The sequence below is a fragment of the Dermacentor variabilis genome, chromosome 10 (genome assembly GCF_050947875.1).
Source record: "Dermacentor variabilis isolate Ectoservices chromosome 10, ASM5094787v1, whole genome shotgun sequence".
NCBI lineage: Eukaryota > Metazoa > Arthropoda > Arachnida > Ixodida > Ixodidae > Dermacentor > Dermacentor variabilis.
Window position 1 is genome coordinate 78,547,955 of NC_134577.1, and position 15,012 is coordinate 78,562,966.

The window sequence follows — 15,012 nt, forward strand, 5'->3', positions numbered from 1 at the left end:
ACATGCTCTCAGGAACGGAGGAAGCCTAAAAGCAGTGAAGAAGAAATTAGAAATAGGCAACAATCAGGTGTATGCGTTAAGACACAAAGCCGGCAATATCATCACTAATATGGATGAGATAGTTCAAGTGGCTGAGGCGTTCTATGGAGATTTGTACAGTGCCAGTGGCACCCACAAAGATAATGGAAGGGAGAATAGTCTAGAGGAAGTTGAAATTCCACAGGTAACGCCGGAATAAGCAAAGAAAGCCTTGGGAGATATGCAAAGGGGGAAGGCAGCTGGGGAGGATCAGGTAACAACAGATTTGATGAAGGGTGGTGGACAGATTGTTCTAGAGAAACTGGCCACCCTGTATACGCAATGCCTCATGACTTCGAGCGTAGCGGATTTTTGAAAGAACGCCAACGTAATCCTAATCCATAAGAAAGGAGACGCCAAAGACTTGAAAAATTACAGACCGATCAGCTTACTGTCCGTTGCCTACAAAGTATTTACTAAGGTAATCGCAAATGGAATCAGGAACACCTTAGATTTCGGTTAACCAAAGGACCAGGCAGGACTCCGTAAAAGGCTACTCAACAATAGACCATATTCACACTATCAATCAGGTGATTGACAATAGTGCGGAATATAACCAACCCTTATATATAGATTTTACTGATTACGAGAAAGCGTTTGATTCACTCGAAACTTCAGCAGTCAGCAGTCATGGCGGCATTACGGAAGCAGGGTGTAGACGAGCCGTATGTAAAAATACTAATTTATTATTTGGGGTTTTACGTGCCAAAACCACTTTCTGATTATGAGGCACGCCGTAGTGGAGGACTCCGGAAATTTTGACCACCTGGGGTTCTTTAACGTGCACCTAAATCTAAGCACACGGGTGTTTTCGCATTTCGCCCCCATCGAAATGTAAAAATACTGAAAGATACCTATAGCGGCTCCACAGCCACCGTAGTCCTCCATAAAGAAAGCAACAAAATCGCAATAAAAAAGGAATCAGGAGGGAGATACGATCTCTCCAATGCTATTCACAGCGTGTTTACAGGAGGTATTCAGAGACCTGGATTGGGAAGAATTGGGGATGAGAGTTAATGGAGAATACCTTAGTAACTTGCGATACGCGGATGATATTGCCTTGCTTGGTTACTCAGGGGACAAATTTCAATGCATGCTCACTAACCTCGACAGGCAAAGCAAAAGGGTTGGTCTAAAAATTAATCAGCAGAAAACTAAAGTAATGTTTCACAGTCTCGGAAGGGAACAGCAGTTTACGATATTTAGTGAGGCACTATAAATGGTAATGGAATACATCTATTTAGGGCAAGTAGCGATCGCGGATCCGCATCATGAGACTGAAATAATCAGAAGAAAAAGAATGGGCTAGGGTTCATTTGGCAGGCATTCCCAGATCATGAACAGCAGGTTGCCATTATCCCTCAAGAGAAAAGAGTGTCTTAGCAGTAATCACGTACGGGGCAGAAGCTTGGAGGCTTACGAAAAGGGTTCTACATAAATTGAGGACGACGCAACGAGTTGTGGAAAGAAGAATGATGGGTGTAACGTTAAGGAATAAGAAAAGAGCACATTTGGTGAGGGAACAAACACGAGTTAATGACATCTTAGTTGAAATCAAGAAAACGAAATGGGGGGCATGGGCAGGACATGTAATGAAGAAGGAAGATAACCGATGGTCATTAAGGGTTACAGACTGGACTCCAAGGGAAGGGAGGCGTAGCAGAGGGCGGCAGAAAGTTAGGTGGGCGGATATGATTAAGAAGTTTGCAGCGACAACATGGCCCCAATTAGCACATGACCGGGGTAGTTGTAAGAGTACGGGAGAGGCCTTTGCCCTGCAGTGGGCGTAACCAGGCTGATTATGACGATGAGATAATGAGGATGGGGTGGCTTTTATTTAATTACCCTCCCAGGCCTCCACTCTGTAAGGCACGCAAGAATGGCAGGATACCATGTTGACAAAGATGCGCGGCCTGCACGAATGTAATTCCGGGATAACATGCACTGGTTTGTCGCTACCCGTAAAGGGGTAGCGTAATCACTCGAGTGGGTCCCAAGATTAGAGCCGTTGGTAGCTTTCCGCGAATTTTAATTAGACAGAGCCAGCACGATGCTCGTTGAATACACATTCAGCAAATGCACGTCGGCTGTCGTTATGGTGATTGTTGCCCGTTGTGAAAAGTTGTGTACCAAAGCCAGGCAATAAAGAAAAAAAAGAAAAACTGGCTTAGAGCTAAGGCATCTAACTGCCGCTCTGCGAGACCGGAGTTCGAATTCACTACAGTGTTCATCTCTCTCTCTCTCTCTCTCTCTCTTCCACATAAATTTCTTCCAAAGCACTCTGGCATTCCTGCAACGGATGGCGGCAGTCGTAAAAACGACTTAGAGAGCGAGGACATAGCAGCTATCGCTGCATTTACGCAATTGAATAGACGATAACTAAAGAATTGCCTTGGGCAAGTGAAACTTCCTGTAGATCGCAAAACGGCAGACTATATTTATGGAAACCACAGTCTTTGCTTGTCGATGTGGTTCATGAAGTTAACAGACAAAGCCAACATCGCAACTGATAGAGGCGGGCGAAACATCCAAGTCTAATTCAGGCACCCGAGAATAATATAAACCCTGGTGTAAGTTACAACTACAAAAAAAGAAACAGCGAGCAAAGCCGCAGGTACGACACAAGTGCTAGAAGAAACGGTGGAGTCTTCGTCGAGATGGGTGGCATTGTGATGCAGATGGCTTCAAGTATCGTAAATGTGAGTGCGAAAAGTCGGCACGTACGCGACGTTTTTAACACATTCTAAAATGAACTTTATGCCGAAGCTAACAATTTAAGAAGAAAGGGTTCGCGACAGCACTCACTTCATCCTATCCATGTGCCAGCCGAATACTTTTGGCACGTCCACGCTGACGCCCAACGCGATGATGGGGGACAGTGTCGCCGTTGCCGTCGACGCCGCGTAATCGTCGAACTTCTGTCGTCATGGCGAAGCAAAAAGAGGCGGGCACTGTTTTTCCAGAAACGTTATTCGCCAAATAGTTAGTTGCAAAACACAGCCGCGTGAGCGACGAAACATCGCCCAGTGGAGAATAATATTGAAAAAAAAATGAAAGAAACACCAAAGCGGGAAAAAAATATTATCGATTTCACGCAATTGCGCGTGCCAGAACAGCGCGTGAGAAAGGGAGAACACCGATGAAAATAATGGCACTTGAAAGGTGCCGCGTACATTTCTCGAAACACTTTTGATTGCACCTGTGCTGCAAAGTTGAATGATGCGCGTAAAGCTGGATGCTCACGGCGCCATGAATTCCGCGAGCGAGCGTTACGTGACTCGGTTCTGTCCAATCACGCCGCATGCAATGGCGAGGCAGCTAAGCTGCTGGCGGCGCAATTCGCCGCGGCTCGGCCACGGTTGCTCGCCCCCGCCGAATTCGGTCCGTGTTTGAGTACAGTTCCGGGAGTTCTAGCGAAGCGAGTTGGGAAGGCCGACGCCTGGATGTTTGCTTGTTGCTGTGCCTCAGTATGTCGCCACGTAGCGCTTCAATTTCTTTCGTCGTTTCTTCACAGCGTTTTACATCTATCGTGTATTTCAAGTTGCCGTTTAGGTGCTTTCCAAGTATGTTTATAGATATTAAATATAGTTTTTATGTCTGACGTTCCTGTAGAGGTCACTCCCAAGCAGTCCACTTCAGCAAACTTGACAAAACTCACTGAAGCGTAAGTGTGTTATTCGTTCAGCAGCAGCGCTCTTTTCGCAATATCAACGGTACGGGAAAATGTAGTGAAGCCAGAATTTCGATGGGCAGAATTACTTCGCGCATGAAATGGCCAAAAAAGTGCAGCAGTCCCCAACAACCATATGCAAAGAGGAAATGTTAAACATTCTGAAACAATTAGCCTTCTTTAACATTGTGATTCCTTGGACATTGACATGAGAGCCTTGTTCTTGAAGAACAGTTCAACGTGGTTCAACACTGAGTCATGTTTCACTTTGGGAACAATGTTAAATGATGCTGGAAGCACTTATGAACATTGTAGCTCTTGCGCGTGCGCCAGTGAGCCTTGTTAAACAAGGTTCACTGTTACACGATGTTGAAGAATTCCTCGTGAACAAAGCTGCCACGTATGGTATTAAACGTCGTTTTTCCATTAATTAATAAATAATTAATATTATGAGTCCCTTTGTCCGGCTATTGTAGGCTATTACCGTTCTAATAGGTTTTCAATTTGGTTGGCATCTGTCTTGCACTTAACTATCAATAGTACTTTTAAATGAGCCCTTGACAATGTCGTTTCGCGTAAATATTCTGTAGATATTATACTGAGTCTACACTGTAGTCCACTGTAAAGGGGTCACGAAAAGCGTTCAGCCTCCGATTGCAGCTGAGATATGCGATGAAAGGATGGACATTATGTTTATGCGTCATTGTCTGCCTAATATATGATATCAGCCTCCTATCGTGACATAGTTAAAGAAATCTTCAGCACGCAGTGCATTTATTCTATTCATTATGAGAAAATGTCCGTGTTGTACCCACTAGTATCAATGTTTCTGCGAATTGTAGCAAATATTTCATTCGAGGAGTCCGGGATAATAGCATACGTAATATTAACTGACAATATTTTATTATAATGCCGAGAAACATTACTGCATAACCTTCAAGATCAACACACCGGCAAGAAAATTCCGCTTTCGATTTTACTGCATGGCCATCGAAATCCATTCTTGATTGCCCTTCGAAAAAATCGCGATAAAGCATTACTTTATCGATATCGAGATGAGCTCGTGGTCTAACAAACCGTAGTCAAAAACGGTCACCGAGAAACTTCTCTGCATGGCCTCCAACATCTGAGAGGCTATGGTTAATTTGGTTACTACTATTATTACTATGGTTACCACTGTTACTTTTTGGAGGCTATGGTTACCACAACGAAATTTCTAATGCAATCACGTGACGGCGCTAGCATACGCCCTCGTGAATGTCACTGTGGAGTAGAGCTGCGCTTTTAAATGAAAGTATGAAATCGCGAATATTTGAAACTTTCAAGCAACGAATCAAATTTTGTCCAATTCTATTGGGTCTTCGAAATCGAATAGTCACTATTTGTATGCAATAGACATATCCCGAAACGCTGTAGATAAATAGCCAACTGTGCCGAAATAAACATAAAGTTGGAGCAAAATTTAGAGAAATTTTCATCTTGGCGGCCGTAGCAGATATAAGACCCGGGATGTTACGTACTGCATCACGGTACACTTCGCTCGAGGCGCCAGCCATTCACGATTAATCCACGATCATTTGCATTCCCACCACAGGGTCCCGAATTCTCGAAACAGCCCGCGTATTTGTTGTCAATGCTCCATTTGTGTCTTCATATGAATACAGCTTCATAATGTGAAATGTAATGACAATCTTGACAATTTCCTGAATGTGTCACGACATGCGCACCACTTTATATATAATGGAAAAAGCGGCTACTCATAATTCGACAGTTGTTCAAGAAAAAAGGAAAATACTGGATATTCTATTAAGTCCGCCACGAGGCACTATTCGGTTCGTATTCGAATCGTTTTCTTTTTTTCGAAATCGCTGTTCGCGCAGCCCTGTAGACGTAAGCGCTAGAGAAGTCATTTGGATCTTGTTCGCTGTCTAGACGGTGCAGCGGAGTTTTTACCAGCAATATCTGCAGAGCCTGTTCGAACGTCGCGTTGTCCGTGGTGTCGTTGAGCATGTTCAGAATGCCCAGGTGCGGCACGCCCTTTTTCCCGACCTCTGTGACCTTGGCTTGGAACGCTGGCGTGACGTAGTCGCTTATAAAAAAGCTGTTCCTGGATGGCACGAAAAAAAAACAAAAAAAAAACAAGAGTGATAGAAATCAAGGTCCCCAACTGAATATGTGGTCCTTAATTTTCTTTTCCTAGCTTCCCACGATTTCTCTTCAGTTGATGGGTCGCTAGTACATCGATAAATAGTACACAAGAAACCGACTAACGCGTTCCGGAATTCACCAACAAAATAGCGTAAAATGAGCCCACCTGTGTTCTGCGTAATGTGACATTCTATGCCGTCACGGCGCCTGTACATGCAATATAGCTCCAAAAAACATAAATCCCTTCATGTGAAGGCGGCATGATACTAAACGGCTTCCTTGATTTTCTTAAATTTCTTCTATCTCTGCTCCCTCCTTCTCGATGCATTGTTTATGTGCCACTGGGTTAGGGACAAATTTCTGGCAAATCCTCCATAACAGCTATGCGCAACTATGACGCCACGCAAGAGGCATAACATCCTTAAATGTATTTATGTACCGGATGTATCTACGAAGACTTTAGGTGAAGTTTAAGAATAGCCGTTCGGAAATAAATAGAAGGTGCCTTCGGAGTCGTACCCTCAACTGCGCCGACCACGGGGCGACGGGTAATGCATAATTAATTACTGACACATCAGTTACTAATTAACAAACCGAATATTAATTAGCTTTTATGTATTTTATTTAGTTTCAGCGAAATTATTGTATTAGGGAAATTGAAGCGAATTATCCCTACTAGCTGTATCAAATTCCGGATCTGGAAAAAAACGCGATTACCCGCGAAACTGTGGCACGACCAACCCGGCTATCAGAGAGCGCGAAATCGAAACTATATGCGGCTGCATCGAGCGGAAGGCCGCGCCCATCGAGGCGACGTTGTGCTTACGTCACCCAGCAGCGAAGCCCATACCTAATACCTATACTAATGCGCAATAATTATATACCTTAGTGCAAATAGGACGACACAACGAGGAGACAAGACGCTGAAGTTAGCAAGTTTCAAGAACATTAAAACAACCGTATTTCTTGCGCACGTCATAGAAACCCAACAGCACCGAAATCTTTCTGCGATGATTTGCATGATGTTCTAAACAACCCAAGTGTTCGGTATTCTACGTCACCTTAGTTTATATTGGGGGACATTAATTTTCCTAATGTTTTGTGGACAATCGATTTTGGTTATTCTGACCCTGCAAAAAGGTTCATCCGAGGATTCAGAAGTTCTGGATCTATTTTTTGTACTTTAAACCTGTCCAATTTAGTGCGGGAACCCAGCCGCACAATTTCCAGGTCATCTGACATCCTTGACCTTAATTTCAACGCTGTGCCTGACTTTGTTTCGAAACTGATTTACCTCCAGCGCTTGAGTGACCCCTTAATTATTAATTTCACGTTGAAGGCACATGTATCTTCCAAGAGTAGATTTCACGTTGCCGTTGACTTCAACCGCGCTGACATACCCTCAGTTAATGGTGAATTGGAAACATTCGTCAGCAAGTACATTACTAAATTTGATGAACGCTCTGTCGAAGAAAACTGGCAGCTCTACAAAAGAAAATTCGTACATTGAATTAACCGATATGCACCTCGAAAGCAGATTATATATAACTCACGCTCGTCCTGCTTTAATAAGTCCCTTGCGCGACTAGGAACGACTAGGAATAAGAACGTATTTCCGTCGTGTCAAACAAACTAATCTTGCTGATTGCTGGAATGCTTACCATCGTGTGAAAGCCGAGTACATTTACGTTAAGAGCAATGTTGCAAGAACTTATTTTAATGTTACACTGCGATCGCTTTTACTAATTATTCCGAGCAAATTTTGGAGCATGGTTAGCTACAACAAAGCCGACTCCTTTGTATTAGTTCGCGTTGATGGCAGCAATCATGAAGAAAACCTGTATTGCGCTGTTAAATCAAGTGTCAACCTCATTCCTTTCATTTTTATATTTCCGCCGATTTACCGAATATCCCTTATTCCTTCTTTCGTACTATGGATTTCTTATGAGTTGGCTGGATTGGTATCAACCGTTTGATAAATAATGAAAAGATTTCGTCTGCTGGAGGTCCTGATCTTATTAATTCAGAAGTGCTAAAATGTACGGCACTATTTTCATCTGTTATTCTATCTAAACTGTTTACTCTGTCGTTACAGTGCTCCTCGACTTCTACAAACTGGAAAACCGCAAGGGTGGTTGCATTTCATAAATCAGGTAATGCGCATTGTCCCAAGAACTTCAGCACGATCTCATTAACTAGCATTCCACGCAAACTTTTAAAACAAATAATATATTCTCACCTCTTCGATTTTCAGGAAAGTAACTCTTTCTTCCATACATGTCAGCACTGTTTTAGAAAAACGTCTTCGTGTGGTACTCCTTTGTTTTACTACTGATTTGTTCGCCACCTTAGATCAAGGATTTCATATTGACTGTATACTGTTTTTTTTTTTTAGATTTTGCCAGAGATTTCGACTCCGCATATCATGACCTGCTTATCCATAAGCTTAATCAGCTTATTATTGACCCATATGTGTTGTCTTGTATTAAGGAGTTTCTCTCCAATCGAACTCATTATGATCGGTCATGGCATATGCCTGCCATGACCGATCAATGTCAATCGCAAGTTAGGATATCTTTCTCGTAATTTTTCTACTGTGGCTCAAAATCAGAACGCGCATCTGCCATTAGGGATAACAATCAAGCATCACTAATCCTTACCCTTGAAGCATTCAAAATCGAGCAGCTAGTTTTATTTTATACAGCTATTCCCGCCATTCCAGTGTCATCATCATCATCATCAGCCTTTCTACGCCCACTGCAGGGCAAAGGCCTCTCCCATACTCCTCCAACTACCCCGGTCATGTGTTAATTGTGGCCATGTTGTCCCTACAAACTTCTTAATCCCATCCGTCCACCTAACTTTCTGCCGCCCCCTGCAACGCTTCCCTTCCCTTGGAATCCAGTCCGTAACCCTTAATGACCATCGCTTATCTTCCCTTCTCATCATATTCCCTGCCCATCCCCATTTCTTTTTCTTGATTTAAACTAAGATGTCATTAACTCACGTTTGTTCTCTCACCCAATCTGCTCTCTTCTTATCCCTTAATGTTACACCTATCATTTTTTCTTTCAGTAGCCCGTTGCGTCGTCCTCAATTTAAGTAGAACCCTTTTCGTAAGCCCCCAGTGTAACATGGATGAAACACCCTCGATCTCCAAGTCTTTTCATTACGCCGGAAATGTGCTCGCCTTTGCCTATTCCACAGGGTGTCACACTCCAACCGCGTGCTGAAGAAACAACTTATCACTTCACCTTTCCATGTTTCATCCCGACCTGACTACTTAAATAAAGTGTAAAGTTGCCGTTCCATTCTGACGAAGTAACAGGTACCAAGTGTCGACTGGAACCACCTTCCTGATTCCACCATTAACATCACAGACACATCTTCATTCAAAACAGACAGTCTACAACGCTATCGCTTAACATTTTTTTTCTTTATATATTTGCCTGCATATATCTATATAATCTTTTTGCTTTGTTACCAATGCTTTCTGTAATGCCTTCGGGCCATGAACGCATGCATAATAAATAAATAAATAAATAGCTCTAAAGTCCCAAATAAAAATATCTGTCCGAAATTTATGAGGTCGTCCTGACTTGCCATACTTGAGGCTTCAGCGCGAAATTGAAAAAAAAAAGAAAAGTTGAAAATCCGAGCTTCATTTTATCGTCTAATTTTCAACCAATAACCATGAAATTAACGAATACCAAACCCTTCAAGAATGCCCTATCAGCCTACACGGATCTAGTGTTTCTCTTCAAAACGTGCCTCCGTGAAATGTCACGAATCTTTCGCGGCCTGCATTTCTCGCTTACCCGGAGTCGAAAGACAGGCCAAATTCCGTTGCGTTGTACTGAGCGGCGCTTTGCACGAAGTGGCTCACGTTGGCACTCAGTGGTTCCGTCAAAATGTTCGTGTTCCCCTTGTACAGCGATTCGTAGAAGATGAAGTCGCACACCCCGTCGCTGGGAAGCGCCGTTGACTGCTGGAAGTGGGTGCTGACCGTGCAGAGGAGCGGGAACACCAGCTTCGGATTCGGGGCTGAAAGTTGGACAACGGAAAATGTGAGAGGGAGCGTGCAAGTTTGTCTCGGGGGCTGCTCCAATAGAGAAACCCTAAAGCGAATAGTATTCTTTGCCTCACCCGCCGTGGTTGCTCAGTGGCTATGGTGTTGGGCTGCTGAGCACGAGGTCGCGGGATCAAATCCCCGCCACGGCGGCCGCATTTCGATGGGGGCGAAATGCGAAAACACCCGTGCGCTTAGATTTAGGTGCACGTTAAAGAACCCCAGGTGGTCAAAATTTCCGGAGTCCTCCACTACGGCGTGCCTCATAATCAGAAAGTGGTTTTGGCACGTAAAACTCCAAAAAAAAAATTCTTTGCCTCTGTCGCCCGTTTTCGTGGTTGGTCGGCAGTCGACGGTCGGACTCGGCAAGGAAAGGCGTGCGTGCGTTCGTTCGCTCGCTCGCTCGCTCGCTCGTTCGTTCGTACAGATTACATTGACAATCATCGTCGATGGTTTTCTGCACAAGGTTTTTCATCGAATGCTACGCGAATGTTTGTAAAAACACTGACTTCGATTAAGGAATCGAACATGCAATGTCCTCCTCAGTTTTAAATAATGTAAGGTTGTAAAATTTAAAAAAAATGGCGGGGGAGGGGGGGGGGGGAGGGGAGGGGGAGTGGCAAACTCGAATAGGAATATATGAAAACATGTGAGATTCGATCAGTGAGTCTAATATGTTTCCTCTTCTGAAAGTAAAACGAGGGCCGAAATGGAAGTGCCGCGTAGAATATATTCTAACGCTTTAGAATATTCCCAACGCTATCTCGGCAATTCTGAGCAATTTGCATATGACCAAAAGGATAAGAAAAAAACGCTACTCTTACTGGTTGGTGCACAGTGCACACATGAAGTAAGCGGTGTACCACATGACAGTTTATTATGATAAGCGGACGCCAATAATCGCAATAACGTGTAATCTCGACACCAATCGAATATTAAGACAGATTGACTATAGCATATTTCCGGGCCTGGAGGTCAGTGCATATGAAAAAGATAAAAACGTATGTTTGACAGCGCATGCGTGTTTTGGCGGTGAAATTGTGCATAGACGCGATGACTGCTGAAGACTCTTAATTATTACTTTTGACTTTAGAAAAGAAATCTTCCATTCGATAATCAGAGATTTGTGGTGAGCTTCTGCCAAAGAAGTTTTCTGGTATTGTTTATACTATTTATCATTACAAGTCCTGTTGAAACTTTATAGCGTTGCGCGATTCCGTAAATGCTTCATAGATTGATTACTTAGAGCATCGTTACTTACCCCTTGTCGTTCTGATCGTAGGTATGGTTCGTACTATCGGCCTGGGTGTTGGGGTGGTTGTGGTCGTTGTCGTAGTAGTTGTGGTGGTGGTTGTGGTGGTTGTTGTGGTAGTTGTGGTGGTTGTTGTAGTAGTTGTAGTAGTTGATGTGGTGGTTGTAGTAGTTGTTGTAGTGGTGGTTGTTGTGGTGGTTGTGGTGGTTGTTGTCGTGGTAGATGTAGTAGTTGTTGAAGTGGTCGTGGTAGTTGTAGTTGTTGTCGTTGTGGTTGTGGTGGTTGTTGTGGTGGTTGTTGTGGTGGTTGGGGTGCTCGTCGCCGTGCTTGTAGTGGTTGTAGCGGCGGCTGTTGTGGTAGGAGCCGCCGTTGGCTTGCTTGAGGCTTCCGTAGTCCCTACGTGCACCAGAATATCTGTGAACTGTTGAACCAACTAGCAACAATTAACTACTGCTTTATAACTGACTTTTCTTCCGCTGTAACAGCCGAGTGTTGCTTCATTTAACCCAACCTACCACCATCCTTTTTTCTTTTGAGCCAGAACGATGTACTACAAAACATCGACCAACAAATATCACGCAGCATAGTTAGGTAAGAAGACAAGGGAATCCGAGGAGCTCGATTATTTGTTATTCACAACCATGCGAAGAGAAAAGAAATTGAAGCCAAAGAAATCATAGGGGAAGTTAACAGCAATTTTTACTGAAATGCAGCAATAATCAGGTAAAGAGGAAATGAAACCGGGCGAAAGCATACCTTTCCGCAGGTCGGCACCAAACCCACATTCCCCACAATCCCCTGCGGTGCTTTAGCAACTACCATAAACCAACTTTGTGACTAACAAGGAAAAGACCAGGGTTCTCAACACCATTTTCTTTTTCTTCGTTCTCGTCGCTTAGCGAGGGCCTCGATTTCGGCAGTCTTGAAGCCATGAGGCAGCATACGAGGACTTATTGGCCACTAACAAGCTTCTGAGATAACATACGTGGTAATTGCTGTTAAAATGGGCATTCCCCGTCCGCCGCCTTGGCCGCGGGATGTGCAGGCTAAAACGTGTGGGCTAATCTTGTACAAAAAGCACCCAGAGAATGGCCGTCTGGGTAGCTTATTTGGTAGAGCGCCGCACGCGCAACGGAGACCATGTGGGTTTGGTCTCCGCCTGCGGCAAGTTATCTTGTCGTCCTTTCTCATTATTCCCGTTACTTGATTATTTCTACATTTCTGAGCCTACATCGTCCGTCACTTCGTATGATTGTGGACACGTGGTAAGCTGCTTTTATGTCATCTGGTGTTCTGTTATGTCATCTAGTGCTTTTTTATCTTTCCCATCAAAGGTGAACATCAATCAACTAGCCCGACCCGCACGCCTGCGGCCCTGTGCTACGCTAATTGGTATGCACGGTCACGGCGGCACAAGCGAAGCTAAAGTTTTTCTTTTTTATTTATTTTTTTTTACAGCGAAGCCGCTAGCCTCTAGTTGGTTCGGTGTTTTGTGTCCCCGTGCGCGGTGCTCACATAAAAACAAACGGCAGCTGGAAAGCTCTGTGTTTCAGTTTCCTCGTAATGAAATTATGTTTTCGCGTGAATTAGGATTACAATCCGATGCTATCATGCCTGGTGGTTGTGCGAAAGTCCTTCTTTACGAATTTTCCGAGCCATTTTACTTCGAGAAATTCAATTAGTCCAATAACGAACTTGCGCTAGGCGGAGGGCCTACAAGGATGAGGATGTATGCTGGGCTAACGGTGTTGCTACCTATCGGCCGCGGCCACTCAGGGAGACTTCGAACGGCAGCTGAAATAAAAAGGGCTTTGTGTTTGAGTTTCCGCGTAACAGAATTATGTTTTCTACTATATCTGAATTACAAGTGTGTGCAAGTCGTACTTGACGTCTTTTTCAGGCGCTTTTTACGTTTAAACACTCATTTGGTTCAACAACGCACTTGCGCTTGGCGTAGGACCAAGAACAATGAGGATGCGTGGTGCACTTCCGCACACGTGCGCGCGTGCGCAGGTGACGTACGTCGGTTGTGTGACGTCGTCTACAACGTCGGTTTGTGCTTGCCTAAGGTAGGCAACAACTTCGCTGCACATACACGTTCCCAGGGTGAAATGGAGGTTCGGATTTTCTTTTTCATTCGCAGCAACGCGTTCGCAGGTGCGCGCTTTTCATGCAATTAAATTACCCAGGCGTGGTATTCTAACAAACCCATTTCCACAAATCCCGCTCCCCTTCTCCCCTGCGCGCGCGAGAAGACTACGCACGTCAAGCCAGCACCCTTCCTTGGCGCACTCCTGCGCGCTTCCCCTCGCGTATAAAGCGAGCGGGGCGCGATAGAATCTTATCGCACTATGACTTATCATGGAACATCACGGCGACGGCGAAAATTCGCCTGAGTGTCCGTGTAATTGTCATCGCAATAAAAGAACTTTGCTTTTGGCACGGAACAAAGCTCAATGAGACTTCGACCGGGGCTAGTTGGTACGACATCATGTTTACTGCGCTATACCGTTACACAAAGTACAAAAACAGAAACTAACAAAGATGTGCGCCATCCTCTTCGCAATACTTCGCAAGTCCTTCCTTCGTGCGCATATGTGTCAGTTTCTTTTCTTTTTGTACTTTGTGTAACAGCATAGCGCAGCCCACCGAAAGATGGAATAAGGCGTAGTTTAGACATTGCAGCGATCTTTAGGAAGGTGGCAAAATAGCTTTGATGACCTTATCTAGTCTTGGTAGAAACGGTAGGACGCATGAATTTCACTTACTGCATGGGGAGTTTGCGGAAAGGGACAAAACTGCCCATGAATAATTTTTTTTCTTTAGAAATACAGATTTCGGAGCATCAGCCTGTATTGAACAACCCTCGCAATCAGATAAGAGCTCCTGAAGCAACGCTTCCTCTTCGGGAAGTCCGTTAGGCTGGATTGACACGACGGGAGGGATCGCTTAATCGGTGCGCAGGCGATTGCGATGTGCTTAGGACCTACAACAAATCGTGCCGCATGCCATTCGTCCATGGCTTCCTTGCGAGGGGGGGGGGAGGGAGCATGATTCGGCGGCACTGGGCCACGTGATGCTAGTCCGAGGAAAGAACCGGCTATTCGTTCCCTCACCTGTACGGGAATCGAGCATTGTCAACGAACGTAGCAGCGCGTAGTAATTGACGCGACATGATACGCACCTGTGTTGCTTAATAGGAGCAGTAGCAGCAAACAGAGGAGCAACAGTAACAGCAGCAAGCACAGGAAGCACACCAAGCATGTCCGGTTTGAGGACTCTTGCTCGCTGAGAGAAAAACGTGAGAGAAAAAAACAATAACACTTTAAGAAATTCCGGCAGAACCGATTGCATATCGACTAAATGTCGACGTTAACGCAATAAGCATTCAAGCGGCGTATAGACGCACCGCATTTCCGTCGCCCAAGTGCTTCGTGCGAGGCGTGTAAACTGCAGCTAGGCTGCTCTCTGGTGCTTCCTGCTGGACGCGCCGCGCCATCTGCCGCCGCCGCCACGAAGTCCGCGCGTGGTGGCGCATGCGTAATTATGCATTCAGACATGATTGCCTCAATGTATGTATAACACGGGTACGATTCCCTTCGGCACGAGAGAATCTTTAGAATATCTTTTTTTTCTGTCATTGAAAAGTGGCACATGCCTCAATGGCACATACCGTGTGACTGAAGCCGGCGTGAAAAAAAAAGATTCATTCACGAACGGCGCATACCGATTGTCACGTGCCCAATTAGCCAAGTTGGTTGGAAGGTTAATGGTTTCGAGCCCGGTTACCTCAGC